Source organism: Lissotriton vulgaris, chromosome 1_1 (genome assembly GCF_964263255.1).
Source record: "Lissotriton vulgaris chromosome 1_1, aLisVul1.2, whole genome shotgun sequence".
NCBI classification, from domain to species: domain Eukaryota; kingdom Metazoa; phylum Chordata; class Amphibia; order Caudata; family Salamandridae; genus Lissotriton; species Lissotriton vulgaris.
Window position 1 is genome coordinate 1,255,976,220 of NC_141685.1, and position 20,524 is coordinate 1,255,996,743.

General features: G+C 51.5%; 1 pseudogene; it reads right to left on the bottom strand.

Moving 5' to 3' along the window:
* Positions 1–8,112: 8,112 nt before the first annotated feature.
* On the bottom strand, positions 8,113–10,283 carry LOC147748946 (uncharacterized; annotated as a pseudogene).
* Between the last annotated feature and the right edge of the window lie 10,241 nt (positions 10,284–20,524).

The window sequence follows — 20,524 nt, forward strand, 5'->3', positions numbered from 1 at the left end:
ATAGGGGCGTTGGTTTGAGGGGAAAAAAAGGCAGAATGACGCAGCGCGGCAATGAACACAGAAAAAACACGACCGCGGCTCCGTCAGCGAAGTCAAAGGCTGATTAGGAAGAAATACCACAGACGGCAGCGGTCTAATGACTGGCTGTTGATTATTCTTTCTAGGAAATGATTCGAACGAGATATTAGAGACAAACTACGAAAGACCTACATAATAACAATACTTTAAAATGTTTTAAAGCTGAAAAAGGCTTTTTAATTTCGTCATCATTGCTCATGTAGACAATTTATTTTTGTTAGATTCTAGAACAGCTTGGAACTGGTAGATAGTTGAGGGGCAACATTGCTCGGAAATTGTTGTAAAAGTGCAGTTGTGGCACCTCATATCCCGAGATTACATTTTATGATTGTTCCATAAAGCTGTTAAAATCTCAGTGGCGAGTTGAATTTATTTCTACATAGGTGACAATTGTGGTGTGCGCTCTAGTCTATGGGCGTGTACGCGATGACGCGTCACGCCATAGACCGGAGCGTTAGGAGCGCGCGCATGCGCAGAACGGGGAAAAAGCGAAGGCGCGAAAGGAAGACCGGCAGTTGGCGACCGGAGCGAGGCACAGTAAGACGCTCGGCGCCCTGGCTCAGTAGTTTGTATCTTTAAGGCAATAAATACCTGTTACCACTACACAGGCTCCAGTGTGTACTTGCAGGGGGAAGAACCAGACATTACATTGGCGACGAAGGTGGGATCTAGAACATCACCGTGCACACAGAACTGGATCTACATCCTCCTAACAGTCCCACATCAGCCAGAGGGACAGGACAACAACCAGCACGAGCACAGGGCGTGGCAGCAGCGCAGAAACCACGAGAAAGACCGGGAAACAGCGTAAACCACCAGGTCAGTGCTGCCCAAAGTACAGAACTAATAGCCAGCACCCTGGCAACCAAGGGCATCACCCCCAAGTCAGAGGAAGAGACACAGGAAGATAACCTCACGCCGCCCATAAGGGATAGTACCCCAGGCAGTCCCAGGAGTCAAGGGGACGCAGCAGGGAGTGCAGGAGCATCCAGGGGGTCCAACCAGCCCGGTGCCCAGGAGGCAAACCCCAGAGGTGAAGCCAAAATGGCAAACCAAGCCTCAGCCTTGATGGCACCAGTACCATTCCTACCCAGACCGGGTGAGCCGCAGTTAAAATGGGAGGACTGGAAAGAATACTTTCTAAACTACATTGAAGCCCTGGAAGATGAGGGTGAAGTGGAATACACCCCAGCAAGAAGGAAGAGATTGTTGCTTCATAATTTAGGCCCAGAAGGGGCGAGGGTATTCAAGAATCTAGTACCCAAGGAGAGGGGTGCAACAGAGACAGACGTCTTCAAGAATGCACTCGATGACTTGGACAGCCACTACCGTCCAGCAGTGTGCGTCTCCATAGATCGCTACAACTTTCAGCAGAGAAAACAAGAGGTAGGCGAATCCGTGGATGATTATGTGGCAGCCCTACGACGCTTGGCCATCACGTGTCAGTATGGTGTTCTCCAAGACGAATACATAAAAGATCAGATCGTGATGCACACGACCAGCAGAGCCGTCCAAGACAAATTATGGGCAATGAATGAAACGTCTCTCAAGGAAGTGGTGGCGATGGTCAAGAAAGCAGAAATGTCCAAGCGAGGAGCAGATGCAGCAAAACGGGAGAACGTGCCAAGGCAAATGATCAACAAGATTGACGAGGTACCTCACTCCAGCAATCCCAAGGGCAGGTATGGAGACATGAGGAAAGACACCAGAGGAGTGGGAAAGCAGACGAGTCGCCCCAGCCCCGGCAGTAAATTCGCGTGCTACAGGTGTGGCAGCACGGCGCACACGGCTCAGGATCAAAGATGTCCCGCGTTCCGCGTTTGACCGGGCATTTTGAAAAGGTATGTCGGAAGAAAGGGTCGAAATCCTCCGTCAAGTGTGTAGAAGCAGCCACCGTAGACGTGAGCGGAGAAGATGATCTGGACGAGGGTGATTTGGTGCTGTGCATCGAGGACCAAGTGCTGGAGGTGGCAGGGAAGCGAAGTGATAAGCCCCGCACGGACATGCTCATTGGAGGGGTGAAAGTACATGTAGCGGTGGACTCAGGATCCCCCTGGACCATCGTGCAAAGGTCCATCTGGGAAGAAGATTTCGCTCCGGTTGTAGGGCCAGACTTATGGCCTCCGGACATCAGGCCCATATCGTACACAGAGAACGCCATTCCCCTGGTGGGGTGCCGGGACTTCGAATTTGAATTCAGAGGAAGGACGGCCACGTGCACCCTGTATGTGGCGGAAAAAGGCCCATCTGTGCTGGGATGGAGAGACGCTGGTGACCTGGGCATCATCCTCAACCCTGGGGGGAAGGAACAGATACTGTTGATGGATGAGTGGCCCCTCCACAAAGACGAAGATTGGAGATCAGCATACCCGAAAGTCTTCGAGGGCACAGTGGGCAAACTGGACAAATTCGTGCACAAGATGGTCCTCAAGGAAGGAGCAGTACCAGTGGTGCACAAGGTCCGGAACATACCCATTTCCACGAGTGAATTGGTACAACAAGAATTGATGAGACTGGAAGAACAGGGCATCATAGAGCCGGTGGACAGTGCGGAGTGGCTCTCACCCTTGGTGGTGGTCAAGAAACCCAACGGCAAGGTCCGCCTCTGTGTGGACCTTCGCGAACTCAATAAAAATCTCATCGTGGAGAGGTTTCCACTCCCCAGAATTGAGGAGATGCTGGCGAAAACAAAAGGTGTCACTCATTTCACCACCATAGACCTCACGTCAGCGTACTACCAGATAGAGCTGCACCCGGCGAGCAGGAAGTACACGGCCTTCATTACACCCTTTGGGTGTTACCAATTCAGGAGAATGCCCTTCGGCCTAGCATCCGCTGCGGCTGTGTTTCAGAAGCTGATGCATAGATTATTCAAGGACATATCAGGGGTGCAGTATTTTCAAGATGACATCCTGGTGATGGGCTCATCCAAAGGAGATCACGACAAAAAGCTGCATAGGGTCCTCGGGGTGCTGCAGAACAAAGGCATGACGGCGGAATGGAGTAAGTGCCGGATTGGGACACAGGCCGTGACGTACTTGGGTCACGAAATAGGGACGCATGGCATCACACCGAAGGTACAGAATGTGGAGGCAATCAAGAAGGCCAAGGCCCCATGCTCCAAGGAAGAAGTGCGGTCATTCCTGGGAATGGCCGAGTATTATAGCAAATTCGTGAGACACTTCGCCACCCGAACACACAAAATGAGGCAACTAACCAGGGACAAGACCAAATTTGAATGGGATGCGGAAGCCCAACTAGAATTTGACACTGTCAAGGATTGCATCAGCCAGGCCATCCCACTGCAAGGATACATGCCCGATGGCAAGACCATAGTGACTACAGACGCGAGCGACAAAGGCTTGGGGGCGGTCTTGGCGCAAGTGAGAGAAGATGGGTCCACGGAAACGATCAGCTTCGCATCCCGAGCACTGTCCCCAACGGAACAGAGGTACAGTGTGATCGAAAAGGAGATGCTGGCGGTCACCTGGGCAATGAACAAGTTTCGCCAGTTTATATGGGGCACCAGATTTAAACTCCAGACAGATCACAAGCCACTCGTGAAAGTCTTGACTTCCTCAGGCCATGATACAGCGACCCCAAGAATTGCTAAAATGACTTTAAAACTGCTGGACTACACATATGACGTGGAGTATCTGCCTGGGACACAAAATAGGGTCGCTGATTACCTCAGCAGGGCTGCGGCCATGGAAAAGGCACCGGAAGATGCCCAGGACAGGGAAGAGATGGTAGCCAGCATGGAAGACCATGAGACAACGATCAGTGCTCAGGAATGGAAGGCCGCCTACGAAATGGATGTGGAGAAGACGGAGGTAAAAAGGCACCTCACCTCCGGCTGGCCGAACAAAAAGGAGCTTGCAGGAGGAGTGCGGAGGTTCTTCGAAATCAGGGAAGAACTGTCCATAAGTGATTCCGGGATATTCTTGTATAGAGGTGAAAGGGTCGTACCCCCGGATTCCCTAATACCTAAACTGTTGGAGCAGCTGCATGAGGGTCATTTGGGCATAGTGAAAACCAAGGCCCGAGTCAAGCTGATGTACTGGTGGCCGGGTATGGACGCACAAATTGAAAGACAAGTGAGGGAGTGTGGGCAGTGCCAGGGAGCAGACAAAGTGTTACGACCACTTAGACCAGCACTGGGGAAGTTCGACACCCCTCAAGGCCCCTGGGAAAATGTGGCTATAGACATTTTAGGGCCCATCCTGGACAGCAGAGGAGTGAACAAATACATATGTGTCATGATGGATAAGTACTCCAAATGGCCCGAAGTGGACATACAAGAGTCCATGGAAACGGAAACAATTCTGAAATTTCTGTCGTCAGTCTTCTTGAGAGAGGGCATACCCAAATCTATCCTCAGTGACAATGGTCCACAATTTGTATCGGACAAATGGGTCCGATTTATGAGGAGGAACAGGATTGAGTCGAGGCACACGGCTGTGTACCATCCTGCCTGCAACGGCCAAGTGGAGCGGTTTAACCGCGTGTTAATGGGATCCATACAGGCAGCTATCTCGCAGGGAAAAGACTGGGAGACAGAAGTGATGAGCATGCTGTGGGCCTACCGGATCACCCCCACGGCCGTGGGGTACAGCCCCTTCCAGGTACTAAGAGGCCGACATCCATTCACACGGGACAACGTAGTGTAGAGGGAAAAGACCATCACCAGCAAGTGGTCTCCTGCAGTGGTGCAGCACAACCTGGAGAAGGCCCAGAAGATCTATGCCGCCCACTACGACAAACGACGTAATGTAAAGGAAACAGGGCTGGAAGAAGGAGAGTGGGTCAGGGTCAAACTCCCTACCATGCAAAGGAAAGGCGAAAGCAAGTTTAGCCAGCCCCTACAGGTCAAGGAGGTGCGAGGCAGAGCGGCCCTCCTTAGCGACGGGAAGGTGTGGTCCCAAGACCGCATGGCCAGAGTTAACAAAATAATAGTGTGGCCCAAGTCCGAGGAGGAAGAGATACGGATGGACTGCCAAGTAGCAATGCCCCAACCAGAGTACAATGCTGTAGACCAGTGGGAAGGAGCAGAAGTGGACAATGAGATAGATGCGTCCAACCAAGAGTCTACCGACAGAGAAGAGGCACCAGCGAGTGTAACACAGAGAGGAGATTCGAGAGATGGTGAGAAATCACGGTGTGAGACTGAGGTGGAAGAGAACATGCCAGTAAGACACACCCGCAGTGGCAGGCCTGTCACCGCGCCCTTGTGATACAGGGACTTTATAATGGATGGACAGTAGAGAGGGGTCACTCCCTGCGCCCTCCTAGACTCTGACTCTGTCCACCGGACACCCAGCACGCTGGGGGGGAATGTTGTCTTGTTTATATTAAAAGGGGGGAGATATGTGGTGTGCGCTCTAGTCTATGGGCGTGTACGCGATGACGCGTCACGCCATAGACCGGAGCGTTAGGAGCGCGCGCATGCGCAGAACGGGGAAAAAGCGAAGGCGCGAAAGGAAGACCGGCAGTTGGCGACCGGAGCGAGGCACAGTAAGACGCTCGGCGCCCTGGCTCAGTAGTTTGTATCTTTAAGGCAATAAATACCTGTTACCACTACACAGGCTCCAGTGTGTACTTGCAGGGGGAAGAACCAGACATTACAACAATGAGTCCAATCCAACAATTATTGCAGCCCTGCCAAGTGTCACACATCAGGCGTGACACTAACGCTAACGCTTTTCAGTGTGGTGATCTGCATTACCGCACTGAAATGCAAAATCATGCATATGTGGCATAGACGTAGCGCTGCTTAATAATTAAGTAATGCTGCGTGATTAAAACAACAACCTAGATTGGCAGCTGTGCTCTCAGCTCTCAGTATGCTTGGGGGTTGACTTTACTGCACTGCAGTGCTATAAAGTAACTATAGGCTATTTCCGACATGTCGGCACTGTATTCCCTCCATGCGTCTGACGTCAGGATAGACAGTGTCCAATGGCTACCACGACGTCAGCACTCGTGAGGCAGACTTAAAAGTGGCCTGAGCGCTACATGTGGCTTAGGCTAGAGTCAAAGACGCCTCTGTGTCCAAAATAGAATTGAAAATTCTTGGCGCGAATGCTAGCACATTTTTGATTCTATTACAGGACCGGAGGCTTCGGATTATGCTAGTTTAACGCTTATCCAACACCACAGAAGCAACATCGCCCACAGGTTTGTAATAAAACTGTTTAAATGTAGAACTAGACGCCCAATTAGCCGCTTTCATGATATCATGGATACTAGTTCCAAGCATAAAAGATTTCGAGGCCATAGCGCCAAACAACTCTGTGTCAATGCCCGACTCTGACATAACAAATCTGAGCCACCTGGCAATCGTAGCAGAGGTAACAGGCTTGAATGGCTTTTGTAAAGGTATCAACAGCGTTGAACAACCCACCGGTCTGAGAGGCCGGGTACATTCCTCATACGCCTTGAGGCACTTTACCACACATAATTTAGAATTTGATGGAAAAGCATTATATTCAATGGACCTAGAGAATGTTTTTGTACGAGCGGTAATAACAAATGATACTCCCTTCGTAGAAAAAATCCTACCTTCCAGGTCCAAAACCCTAATGTCAGAAACCCGTCTGCAAGACCACAAGCACAGGAGCATTGCTAACTAAGCAGATAGTTGTTTTCTAGACAAGAATGCATTCTCAGGCCATGTATCAAATAGAGCTAATACTTTAGAAAAATCCCATAAAGATGAATACTTAGCCTTAGGTGGATTTGCGAGTCGAATTCCTTTGAGAAGTTTACAAACCATCGGATGCATGCCTACCGGTCTGCCATCAACTTGCGTATGTCCTGCTGAGATGGCTAACCTGAAGTTATTGACTGACCTATATGACAAACCAGATCCTCTCCAGGCACCAACCACACCAAGCCCGCCATGCGGAGGAATAACGTTTACTTGTGGAAGGAGCCCATGCTTGCTGAATGAACTCCGAAGCTTCCTTTGAAAGTCCTGGCAACAACCATTGTTGCCGGAAAGCCTCCAGGCCATCAGGTGCAGCTGCCCCTTTAGAACTAGAGGGTGCTGCTCGCCTTGAGGGCCCTGGAGTATTGTCGGAAAAGAAGGAGGAAGGAGAGGAAGGTCCCACGCTAGCTCTAGGAGAACAGGGAACCAATGTTGCGACTTTCAGTTCGGAGTTATCAATACTACCTCCGCCAACTGTAGGGAAATCTGATTGGCCACTCTGGAAATCAGGAGAAAAGGCGGAAAAGCATAGTTGAGGGACATTGACCAATCCTGAGAGAAGGCATCCGTGGCCATCGCCAGCGGATCCAGTCTCCAACTGAAGAACGCTCAGTTGCCGGTTTAGTCTGGAAGCAAACAGTTCTATGTGGCATGGACCCCAAATCGATTGAGTCATTTGGAAGAGCGATGGATGAAGTTTCCAATCGCTGTAGTCTTTTAAATGACAAGAATTCCAGTCCGCTATCGTATTGTCTTGGCCCGGTAGGTACTACGCCACCACTCTTATTTGATGGGCTAGGCAATAGTGCCAGAAGTCTTTGGCTATCTCCGCCAACATCAAGGATCTGGTGCCCCCCAGCTTGTTTATATATTGCACTGCTGAGATGTTGTCCGTCCGCAGTAGAATACAGCATGAAAACTTCTTGTGGGAAAACGTGCGGATCACAAACGACCCCGCAAGAAGCTCGAGACAGTTGATATGTAACTCTAGTTCTTGAGATGACCATCTGCCCCCGTTGTGACGTTCCCACACTGGGCTCTCCAGCCCGACCGACTAGCATCTGATTCTTTCACTATCCCCGGGCGAGATCCGAAGATCGCTCGTCCGTCCCAAGCCTCTACATGGGCTAACCACCATCTGATCTCCTCTCAGGCGTCTTCCGTAAGGGAAATCCTGTCCGAGTAAGAGAGCCCTTTCTGGAGATGCCGTATTTTCAGGTGTTGCAGGGCCCGGTAATGAAGGGGCCCTGGAAATATCACTTTTATGGATAAGGCCAAGAGGCCCACTAACCGTGCAGTCGCTCTGAGAGATATCATCTGAGAGTCTAGCGTTGTCCGAGTTCTCTTTTGAGATCCTTCAGCTTGTGCTTGGGCAGGAGCAACTGCACCGACTGAGAATCGATCACAAACCCCAGAAACTCCAAAGATTGGGTTGACGTCAACACCGTTTTCTTCCTGTTGTTCACAAACCCTAAATTCTCCAATAGAGACATTGTTTTGCGAAGCTGTTGGGACGCTAATTCCTCTGAAGCTGCCATGATCAGGATATCGTCGAGATAGATTATCAGACAAATGCCCTGCTCTCTGAGGAGTGCCATGACCGATTTCATCAGTTTGGTGAAGCACCAAGGAGCTGAGGAAAGACAGAAAGGCAGGACTAAGTATTCCAATCGCCTGCCTCGCCAGAGGAATTGCAAGAATCGCTGATGAGGAGGAAAGATCGGAACTGCCAGGTAAGCGTCCTTGAGGTCCAGGCGGACCAGCCAGTCTCCTTGCCTCAAAATGTCTGCCAAAAGATGGATCTCCTCCATCTTGAAATGCCTGTAGAGGACGAAGCAGTTGAACCCCTTCAGATTGAGAACTAAGCGATAGCCGCTGCCTCTTTTCTGGACCAAGAAGACCTTGCTGCAGAAACCGCCGGGCTTGTCCTCGCAGTAGGCTACCACATGTTTTTCCAGCAAATCTTCTATCTCTTGATCTATAAAAGTCGTGTCTAGTTGGGAAAAATACAGCAGAGGGGGAGGAATGTCCTGCACTGGGGTTTGATAAAAATCTATATGGAACCCCGCCACTGTCTGTAGAACCCAGGAATCCTTTGTAATCTGGGACCAATTGTGCAGAAAGTGCCGAATTCGAGAGGATAGGAGAAAAGAGGCATTGGACTCACCTGCCGTAAGTTGTGGCTCGAAGTTACCCCTTTGACCGCCACGACGAAAACTGCCTCTGTACTGGCTCCTGGAGGGGTAGAAGGTTCCGCCTCTGGTGGAATCCTGAAAGCCCCCACTGCCTCTACCATATCCACCTCTGGTTGGGCCTTGGTAGTAAGGTCGGCCTGGCGAGCGGCCCCTGCCTCGTCCAGCCCTTCCAAAAAGGCCAGTTTGGAAAACCTTCCGAAGATTGGTCTGAGCCTTATCCAGCGAAGTAAAGGTCCCAACATATTTGGAGACATCCTTTACAAACTTGTCCCTGAAAAACAAACCCTCGGCTAACGGACCTGGTGCGGCTGCTGCCAGCTCTCTAAGTTTAGTGTCCATCATCATGAGCAATGATTTCCTACGCTCAGAGGATATGGCACAATTGGCACTCCCAATGAAACAAATTGCACGTTGCGCCCAACCGCCAGGATTTCAGGGTCTATGAGAGCTCCAGTTTCTTTGACAACTAAAGCCAGTTCGAAAATCTTCGCCAGTGGGCCGACCGTGTTCAAGATCTTGTCTTAGCAACCGCGCCAAGCTCTATCTATCCCTTTCTCAGGGTCCTTGGCAAACTTTTTAAGGAATGGCAACATGTTTGGGTCTATCTCCGGCGTCTGCGCCACCCTGTCCTGGACATCAGGACGTGGGCACTCCGAGTGTAGCCTGCTCCTGACCTCCCTATCAAAGCTACGCCTGAGGTTCTGATGAAGGTAGTCGGCAACCTCTGGAGGAGGAGCCCAATCGGAAGAGCGAGGGTGTACAATGTCCATCGGGTTGAAGTCAAAAGGCGATGTAGACTGGTACACAGGCACCGACTGGGCTTCCCCAGAGCACCAATTGGCCTTTTTCTTCTTAGGGGAAGCAGTCTTACTAGTGGAATCCATGTCTGTGTCCGTGTCCATGTCTGTGGTGGTATAAACCACATTGGAGGAAGTTTGAATAGGGCCCGCCACCGTGTATTGATGGTCACTAGCGGGAGGTTTGGGCAACTTAATCAAAGCCGGAGCATGGGGCCAGCCTGTGGAAGGGGTGATGTTAGATGCAGCGCTAGAAGAAGTTGGGGAAGGATCTGGGAGCATGCCATGCCTCCTAGCAAATTTCTCAAGCTACGCTGTGATCGGCTTTAGCGCAACAGCCAGCGCCTTATTTACCATCTTGGGGACCGCAAACTCGACCGCCCTACTCACAGACTGCTGTACGGATGCGTCCAATGCATCCACCAGGTTGTCTTCCAGAGGTGTATTCTGCGCCTCTTCGCAGTACGCGTATTGGTCTTCCTTGTAGTAGGCCCAGTCTTCCATCGTAACTGCGATATATATATTGCGTGAACCAAATCCAAGCAACCCCAAAGGGATCAATCAAGGGGGAGCCACTCTATGTGCAAAAAATATGTAATATCACAATGCGCTCCTCAGCAAAGCTGTATTCATTCACCAGCCCAAAAGGAGCCCAATTGGACTGTGCGCGCCCGGCTGGTGCAACGTCAAGCAATTAAGCTGGCCGGAATGAAGGACGGCTCCCCTACCTCAGAGGGGGCCGGGGAAGTAAACGAACGGGGAAAAACTACCGGTAGAGCTGGGGCGCGCGGGAAAGAGACCCGACCGCTGTCTCCGCCGAGCGCCACCGCTCGAGGGCAGAACCCGCACTGAGGAAAAAAACGCCCTGAAGCGCTGAACACGCTAAACAACAGTTACTAAAGTGGAGCAGCAGAGCAGTTCGATAAGCCTTCAGCGCAACACCGCATACAATACACAAGGACAAAGTCCACAGTCACCATACAAAATTAGCATTAGTAGCGCAATATGAGAAGACACAAACATAAGAAGCACTGATTTTTGGCTGCGAGCAGTAAAGAAAGAGGAAGTGCTCGCTGGGCAAGAGACATATATAGGGCTAGTCTCTATGGTTGTTATGGAATGTGTGCTAAGCATTCTGGAAATGTTGGTTTTGTTGTAAAAAATGTTTTTATTGGCTGCTGTTTGTTGCAGTAAAGAGAGAGAAAGCATAATCTGAAGCCTCCGGTCCTGCAATAGAATTTCAATCTCAATATAATGTTCTGGAGGCTGCGGTAAAATATTAAAATCAGGAAAGATCCTCCGCGCTGCTGCGATTGGAGCAAAGCCGGTAGGTTGTTTCTTCCCGTTTTAACTTTTCATTGGTGTTACTTGATTGCCCATATTTATGGTATTTACATTAGTGTGTGCACAGCCCATCTATTAGAGGCATTGCCAGACTTCCGATTGAGGGCTCCTGAGATGCATATCAGTCATGTGTCCCTGCCACGGTGAGCGATGTTCATAAATGCTCATTAGGGATTAACCCCTGCTGCCCGGCCTTTACTTGTGTTCAAGGGTGGGAGCACATACAGAATTGTGTCTGTTCCAGGCATGTGCTGTGCAGACAGCTTTAAAAGCACTATCCGCGGCGACGGACTGCAGTGAGCTAAGATACCATTAACTGCACTCACCTGCAGTAGTTCTAAAAGCCCCCGAGAGTCTCCCGAGTTACCAGTGCGACACGGTCCCCTAGCCAGCATTGGAACTGTGGCTGAGTGTAGAGACTTCCAAGTGTGTTTTTGTGTTTATTTGGAAATTTGTTCAGGTCAAGGAGGGGGCCATGGGAGTCCTTTCTTATTCATGTGAACTGTTGTGTTTCGAGTCAGCGAGCCATTTTATATTCAGTTCCAGCTGGGCCCACCTCACGCCGTCAGCTATGCTTTTGTTCAGGTGTCATCCTGGCTTGTGGATAGGTACAGCTTAACATCCTAATGCCAGTGTCGTAAAAAAATCAACTATTTACTTCACAAATATTTAAACTATGCTTTTTGAGTTTCCATAATCTATGTGTGACCTAAATGAGTGCCTCATCTGTCAACTTTCCAGTGCAGCCATGATTACTGCTGATGTCACCAGCGGCAGACTAAGTATTTTCTAATACTTGGCATGAATTAACTTAGAGTTTCTAGTTGTTCAAATGGATGGAAATTTGGATATTTATATGTATTCCATATCTTCATTGCTTGATTTTACTTGCGAAAAAGTGTCACTCATAGTCGTTGAAATGTCACTCATGATTGCACTGAAATTTTGAAAATGTCACACATAGCAATCTGAAACCTTGGGAGCTATGCAGCAAGATTCAGGTAATCTTGCAATTGTGGCTCAAAGGGTTTCAGGTGCAGATGAGAGTTATACTTCAAGAAAACTGCATTCACATAATGTTGCATATCATAATGTCAAACCTCACCATGCTCTCACTTTAGCGCAGGCATTGGGTTCCGGTGACTATCAGGTTGGGTTATGCAAGAAGTTGGCGCCGTGGGTTTTGGCACCATGTTCTCTGTAGTCAGAGCTGGAACTAAAACAAGCATTGGAAATGCAATAGGTCTCGCATTAGAAAAGTAGGAGCTATTGGTCTTGTAAATGATTTTTTTTTGAAATAGCTAAATTGATAGCTTTGTCATTCACAACGCCAATAGTTTTAACTTTTGTGAATGTGACACCTATACCATTTGGAATGCAACATGTTTTGTATTTACGTGACTTTGATGGCAGCTCTTGTTGTTATGCCACATCTCTAGAGAGCAGGAGAGTGCAGCAGGGGAGAGAAGCACAGCCCTGCAAGCTGAGCGTCCTCCCATCGCACACCCATCTGTGGCTTGAGTGGTGTGAGTGTGAGGGGTGTGAGGGTGAGGGGTGTGAGCGTGAGGGGTGTGAGGGTGAGGGGTGTGAGGGTGAGGGGGTGTGAGGGTGAGGGGGTGTGAGTGTGTGTAATGGTGAAGGTGAGTGAGGGGGTGTGAGGCTGAGTGTGTGTGACGGTGTGAGGATGAGGGTGTGTGAGGGTGAGTTAAGGAGTGTGAGGGTGTGTGAGTGGGTGAGTCTGAGAGTTAGGGGGTGTGAGGGTGACTGAGGGTGAAGGAGGGTGAGGGGATGAGGGTAAGGGTGTGTGAGGGTGAGGGGTGTTGATGGTGAGAGGTTGCAAGGCTGAGGGTGGGTGAGTGTGTGTGAGGGTGTGTGAGGATGAGGGTGTGAGGTGTAGTGAGTGTGAGATTGTTGTGAGGGGTGTGAGGGGAGCTAGGGTGTGTGTGGGTGAGGGGGTGTGAGTGTGTGTGAGGGTGAGGGTGAGTGAGGGTGTGTGAGGCTGAGGGTGTGTGACGGTGTGTCAGGGTGAGTGAGGGCGTGTTAGGCTGAGGGTGTGTGACGGTGTGTGAGGGTGAGGGTGTGTGAGGGTGAGTGAGGGTGAGTGAGTGTGAGTGAGGGTGAGTGAGGGGGTGTGAGGGTGTGGGTGTGTGACGGTGTGTGAGGGTGAGGGTGTGTGAGTGTGAGTGAGGGAGTCAGAGGGTGTGTGAGTGGGTGAGGGTGAGAGTTAGGGTGTGTGAGGGTGAGGGTGTGAGGGTGACTGAGGGTGTGTGAGGGTGAGGGTATGAGGATAAGGGTGTGTGAGGGTGAGGGGTGTTGATGGTGAGAGGGTGCGAGGGTGAGGGGGGAGAGTGTGTGTGAGGGTGTGTGAGGGTGAGGGTGTGAGGTGTAGTGAGTGTGAGAGGGTTGTGAGGGGTGTGAGGGTGTGAGGGGATCGAGGGTGTGTGAGGGTGAGGGGGTGTGAGGGTGAGGGGGTGTGAGTGTGTGTGTGTGTGAGGGTGAGTGAGGGGGTTTGAGGCTGAGTGCGTGTGATGGTGTGTGAGGGTGAGGGTGTGTGAGGGTGAGTGAGGGGGTGTGAGGTTGTGGGTGTGTGACGGTGTGTGAGGGTGATGTTGTGTGAGGGTGATTGAGGGTGTGTGAAGGTGTGTGAGAGTTAGGGGGTGTGAGGGTGAGGGTTTGAGGGTGTGTATGTTTATAAGTAATTTAAATGTGTTTTTTTTAAATATGTGTTGTAATAAATAAAATGTGATAGAGCTTCTCTTTTGAATTGTCCTGCCTTATGTGTATGTTTTTATGTAATTAAACTGTGTGTGTGTGTTTTTTAATATGTGTAGTGTTATGTGTGTGTTTTGTGTCTGTGGACTCCCGTATTAAATGTATTAATTTTAAAATGGCCGACGCAATGCATCACCTTGACGCTACCTACGTCAGCGTTCTAGTTTTTTTTGTGTTGTCACTGTTTACTTTTGATTGACGTTTATTTGTAGCCAATCGGAGCGCTACGGTTTGCTTACGTCAACGGTGGAATTCCCCAGAAGATAGAGAATCGTGGTCCGCGGAAGGTGTGTGCTTGTTCGTGTGCTGTTGCTGCATCGTTTGACAGGTAAGATTTAATTTCTAAGTTATTTTTTATCTAATTTAATGTAGTATCTATAGTATGTATAAATTAATTAATGTTTATGAGTGTATTTATATAAATAGTGACATTTTTTGTTAGCGATTGTACTATTTGTTATTTATTTATTTAAAGAAAATTTAAATCATTTTTTAACGTTGATATGTAATGTATATGTTAGCGACAACTCTAATTTCATGTTTTTTTAGCTGTTGTTTGTTATTTGACGTACATGAAATGTTTTTTGAACTTCTAAGGGCTATTTTGTTTCGAGTATATTTATGTATGCAGTTTATTTTCTTTATTTTTTTGAATACTTAAATGCATTGTTTAGATTTCTTTTGTTACTTTGAGTGGAATACTTTGTTGTAGTTTTGGAAGAATTGCAATTAGGCTGTGAAGTCTCGTGCTTTTGTGATTACGCACTTTGTTTGTGTTTTTGATTTTTTCTGGCATTGTTTAATGGTTTATTTTCCCTTACTTTAGTAAGTGCTTTATGTTGTGAATTTGGTTCCTTTAGCTCGCTTTGTCCACTTTAAAATATTTGTATTATTTGCTGTGTATTCAGATGTTTGCCTATTTTGTGTGCATTTATGATCTTTGTGAAAGAAATGTTTTATTTTACAATCCCTTTCTTCATTTTTGTGTATTAATTGTCTGCACTGTCCTTGCGTTGCATTAAGTTTTAATTTTTGAATAGCTACAAGTGTGTAATCCGATTTTTACGTATTAAAATAAATGTTGCCTAACGCTATTTATGTGTGGAGTTGTAGTTGGAGGGTAGAGTTGTAGGGTGGTATTGTAGTTATAGGGTGAAGTTGGAGGGTGGACTTGGACGGTGTGAGTGTGAGGGTGAGTGGATGTGAGCGTTTGGGGGTTTGAGGGTGTGTGATGGTGTGTGAGAGTGATTGAGGGTGACTGTTTTAGTATGAGTGAGGGTGTGAGTGTTGTGAGTGTGTGTGTGAGGATGAGGGGGTGAGGGTAAATGTTGCCTAACGCTATTTATGTGTGGAGTTGGAGGGTGGAGTTGTAGTTGGAGGGTAGAGTTGTAGGGTGGTATTGTAGTTATAGGGTGTAGTTGGAGGGTGGATTTGGACGGTGTGAGTGTGAGGGTGAGTGGATGTGAGTGTCTGTGGGTTTGAGGGTGTGTGATGGTATGTGAGAGTGATTGAGGGTGACTGTTTTAGTATGAGTGAGGGTGTGAGTGTTGTGAGTGTGTGTGAGGATGAGGGTAAGGGGTGTGAGAGTGTGTGATGATAGGTGTTGGTGAGTGAGGCTGAGAGTTTGAGGGTGAGTGTTGTGAGGGTGTGAAGGTGAGTCAGGGTGTGCGAGTTTGAAGGTTGAGTGTGTGACTGTGGGTGAGGGTGAGGGTGGGTGAGGGTGTGTGAGGGGGTGTGAGGGTGAGGGGGTGATGAGTGATGGTGTGTGAGGGTGTGAGAGTGAGTGAGGGTGTGTGAGGATAGGGGGTTGAGGTTGTGAGTGAGGCTGAGCGTGTGTTGGTGAGTGATGGTGTGTGAGGGTATGAGTGTGATTGAGGGTGTGAGGGTGTGTGAGGTTGTGAGAGTGTGAGGGTGTGATGTAGGGTGAGGATGAGTGAGGGTGTGTGAGGCTGAGGGTGAGGGTGGGTGAGGGTGTGAGTGGTTGTGATGATGCCTATAAGTGATCATTTTTTCTCCGTGAATATTGTACACTTCAAATGTATTAATGTTGTGAAGCGTTGTTTCAGAAGCTAATTGTTGGACAGGCCTCGTGGAAGGCCCGATCCCTCCCCGCATGGCGGGGCCCGGACCCCTGCTCCTCCTGTGTCCTAAACAAGAACTATCCCGGCAACCCACCGGAACAACCCACGGCCCGTCCCCGACGGAACTCCAGCTCCTGAACACCCCGGTATCGGCTGGCTCGGGCCCCTTCCAGGACCACTGCCCCCGGCCCAGCCGCCATTTTGGACACTACACGACAAGGCCGCGTGGCCTCGGATCGACCCCACCCCCGGGCCTGGCCAGGCCCCGACATCGAGGCACCACCATCCACCCAGGGGGTGAAGAGACCACTTGGCAGGTCAATGGGAGAAGGAGCGTCGATGGCTCCCCTCCGCCAGGTGTCGATCGCCCCCAGCCTCCCCGGGCGCTGGCTCCACCCCCCTGCTGGGTGTCTGGACTCCCTCATCCCGGACCTCTCGATCGCCAAGTGCGAGGGTCCGGACATCAAAGGGCGCCAGACCTATAACTGGGGCAGCTCCAGAGCAGGAAGGCAGTTGTATCCTGGAGTCGAGAGACACCGAGACAAACTCATCCTTGGAGGCCTGCTGGCGCTGCCGCGGCTCCTTCTCGTGAACCATCTTCCAGGCCTGCTGGCGCTGCCGCGGCCCTCTTCATTGTGAAACCATCTTCGAAGCCTGCTGGCGCTGCCGCGGCCCTCCTCATCGTGAAACCATCTTCGAAGCCTGCTGGCGCTGCCGCGGCCCTCCTCATCGTGAAACCATCTTCGAAGCCTGCTGGCGCTGCCGCGGCCCTCCTCATCATGAAACCATCTTCGAAGCCTGCTGGCGCTGCTGCGGCCCTCCTCATCATGAAACCATCTTCGAAGCCTGCTGGCGCTGCTGCGGCCCTCATCATCGTGAACCATGTTCGTAGCCTGCTGGCGCTGCCGCGGCCCATCCTTGCGAACCCTCAAGCTCGAGGATTGTGAGCTCCATCTCCTGCTGCTCCCGTACCGGACCGGTACTAAGACTGTCCCGCTACCCCTTTTCCCCAAAGAGACTAGAATTGGCAGGGTCCTCGTATCCTGGTCCCGCTGTACCGTTTATTACCTTGCCTCAAGATTTCTATTTAAAGTGTGCAGAACTCATCTCTGTGTGGTGTCCATCTGTGGGGGGGGAGTTACTTGTCTGTACGATCACCGGAGAGGGCCCTCACCGGAGGCCTCTCCCCCCGCACTCGGCCGACCCTCCGGGTCTCCGTCTAACATTGGTGGTAGCGGCGCGATCCGAGCCGACGCATAATCGTACAGAGAGTAACTCACCCCACGACACACAGCCACCATGACAACAAAGGAGAGTGGAACAACGGAAAAATTCCTGATGGAGAAACTAGAAGAATACAGCCACAAGGAACTAAAACAATTCTGTATAGAACTGGGCATTGCTACCACAGGACTGAGCACGAAAAATGACCTCAAACACGCCTTGGAGTCTTGGGCGGAGACGGAAACGCCCTTACCCCAAAACCAAAGCCTCGAGACCACCGAAACAAGTACCGCTCCTACTGAGGAAAGAAGACCGGGCCTCTCGTCGAGGAGGCCCGAGAACGGGAGAAGAGCCGGCTCCACGAATTGGAACTGGCTCGACTTCGCTTAGATGGAGAACTCAAATTGGCGGAACAAAAAATAACACTAGAATACTTACGACTCCGAAAGGAGCGAGAAGAGAAAAAGAGTCAGAGGGAGCTGGAAGAGAAAAGACTAGCCTACGAGCATGAGCGCAACTTGAAGGAACTAGAAATTCGGAGACAGAACAAAGACCTCGGAGTCTCCGGGCACCAGAGCCCCCCTGTCCCTACGGACCCCAAGGTCCACATCCCCAAGGATGTCATCAGAGAATATTACCGGAACGATGATATCCAGCAATGGTTTAAAGCTTACGAAGTAGCAATGACCTCCCACCGGATCCCACGGAGCGACTGGGGAGCCGGGTTATGGGGGAGGTTTGTCAACGAAGGGCGAGACGCCCTGCTGCAACTCCCTGACCATCAGATGACGTCCTACGACCACATGAAGGCCGCCCTCCTCACTCGATACGGGCTCACGCCCGAGATGTACCGCCAGAGGTTCCGCGACTGCAAACGAACTCCGGGTACAACTTGGGTGGAGTACATGAACTTCTTTAGCAGAGCCTTCGAGGGGTGGATCAAGGGCAGCCAGGTGACCACTTACGAGCAGCTATTCGACCTTATTGTATGGGAGCACCTCTCCAATAACTGCTTCGTCGAGCTCAGGCAGCACCTCCTTGACAGTAAACTGACTGAACCTCGGAAACTCGCCATCGAAGCAGACCGATGGGAGAGCACACGAGTTCCTCGAAGCTGGCCCAGCGAACAGAACAGGGCCTCCCAAGGGCCCCACCGCCCCCGAGGGGGAGGAGGAGGCCAGGGTCGGGGCAGAGACACCGTCCCGGTGGCCACCACCAGCAACACCCCGCCCCCGGCCGGAAGAGGAAGTCCTCCAACGCGACCAGGGTTCCGCGCCAACGTTACCTGCCACCGATGCCAACGACCCGGCCACTACGCAAATGATCCCAACTGCCCGAAGAACCAGAGTCCCATGCCCCGCCAGGTCGCTGCCACCGCCCTGGGGGAGGAACAGGCCCAAGAAGACACCGAAGAATACGAGCCAGACCAGCCCGAGTGGGAACCCGCCGCCATGTCCCTGGTCTGTCTAGGGGAAAGAGACCTGGTTCCGCGGGCGCTCCTTCCTGCCAACACGCAGAAGTACAGCCAGTGGGTCACCATTAATGGACACCGGGCTGAAGCCCTCCGCGACACCGGGGCCAGTGTGACCGCAGTCCGCTGCCATCCGGTGACCCCAGACCAGATCTTACCAAATGTACTTTGCCCCGTAAGGCCGGCCGACAACTCCGAAAGCCTGTGTCGGATGGCCTGCGTCCCCTTCGAGTGGGGAGGGGTATCCGGCATGCTAAAAGTGACTGTCCGAGACAATGCCCCAGTAGACTGCCTCCTGGGGAACGACCTCGAAAGTTCCCCCTGGTCAGCCGTTGAGCGAAGGGAGCACCTGGGGATGCTGGGCCTCCCTGAATGGGTCTGCGTAACGACCTGGTCCATGGCCGCCCGCGCCACCTCCAGCCCCGAAGAACCAGAATGGCCGGAACCCCCTCCGCCGATCGTCACCGAAGGAGCAGCCCCGGAGCCCGGTTCCCCGGAGTCCAGCGAAGAAGTACTTGATCGGCTCCGGGACCTTCCAGAACTGGCCCAGTGGCGTCAAGAGGGTGGCCCTACTCAGGAACAATTCCGACAGGAGCAGAGAACGTGTCCCTCCCTCGATGGACTCCGACAGCAAGCCCTCACCCAGAACGCAGGAGACACCTCGGGGGCCCACTGGATTTATTGGGACAATGACCTGCTCTACAGTGAGCAAAAGATTGCCGAGTTGGGGGCCAGCCGGGTGCTGGTGGTCCCCCTCCGCTTCAGAGACTTCCTCTTGAACCTGGCACACGATGTGCCTCTTGCCGGACACCTGGGGCAGGACAAAACATACAGCCGCCTGGTGACCCACTTCTACTGGCCGAAGATGCGGAACGATGTAGCGAACCACTGCCGGGCCTGCCCAACCTGCCAGGGCAGCGGGAAGAGCGGCCGAAAACTCAAAGCACCCCTGCAGCCTTTTCCCATCGTCACCACCCCGTTTGAACGGGTGGGAATAGACATTGTGGGGCCCCTGGAGCCCCGGACAGCACAAGGACACCGCTTCATCCTGGTCCTGGTGGATCACGCCACCCGCTATCCAGAGGCCATTCCTCTTCGGACCGTGACGGCGCCCGTGGTGGGCCGGGCCCTGATGGGGATCTTCTCGCGGGTGGGCTTCCCCCGGGAAGTCGTCAGTGACAGGGGCACGAACTTTATCTCCAAGTACATGAAGTCCCTATGGCAACAGTGTGGGGTCTCCTACAAATTCACGACCCCCTATCACCCGCAAGGAAATGGGCTGATAGAGCGGTTTAACCGCACCCTCAAGGGGATGATCAATGGCCTGGAGGAACCCCTACGTCGCCAATGGGACGTGCTGCTCCCGTGCCTCCTGTTCGCTTACAGGGAAGTCCCCCAGAAATCCTTGGGCTTCAGTCCGTTCGAACTACTGTATGGACACCCCGTCCGGGGCCCCCTCAGCCTGGTCAAAGAAGGGTGGGAGGTGGCCCCTCAGAAGACTCCTCCGGATGTATACAAGTACCTCCTAACCCTCCGTAACCAGACCCGGCGATTTAGGGAACTTGCCAAGGCCAACCTTGAAGCCAGTCAAGAAGACATGAAGAGATGGTATGATCAGCATGCCTCCTCCATCGAGTTCGAGCCGGGACAACAGGTCTGGGTGATGTCCCCGGTTGAACCCTGCGGCCTACAGGACAAATGGATGGGGCCCTTCAAAGTAGTAGAGCGCAAGGGTCCAGTCACCTACCTGATCGACATGGAGTCACCCCGAAACCCCCTACGGGTCCTCCACGCCAATAGACTCAAACCCCACTTTGTGCGCTCGGAACTTAGCCTCCTGATGGCTACCGACA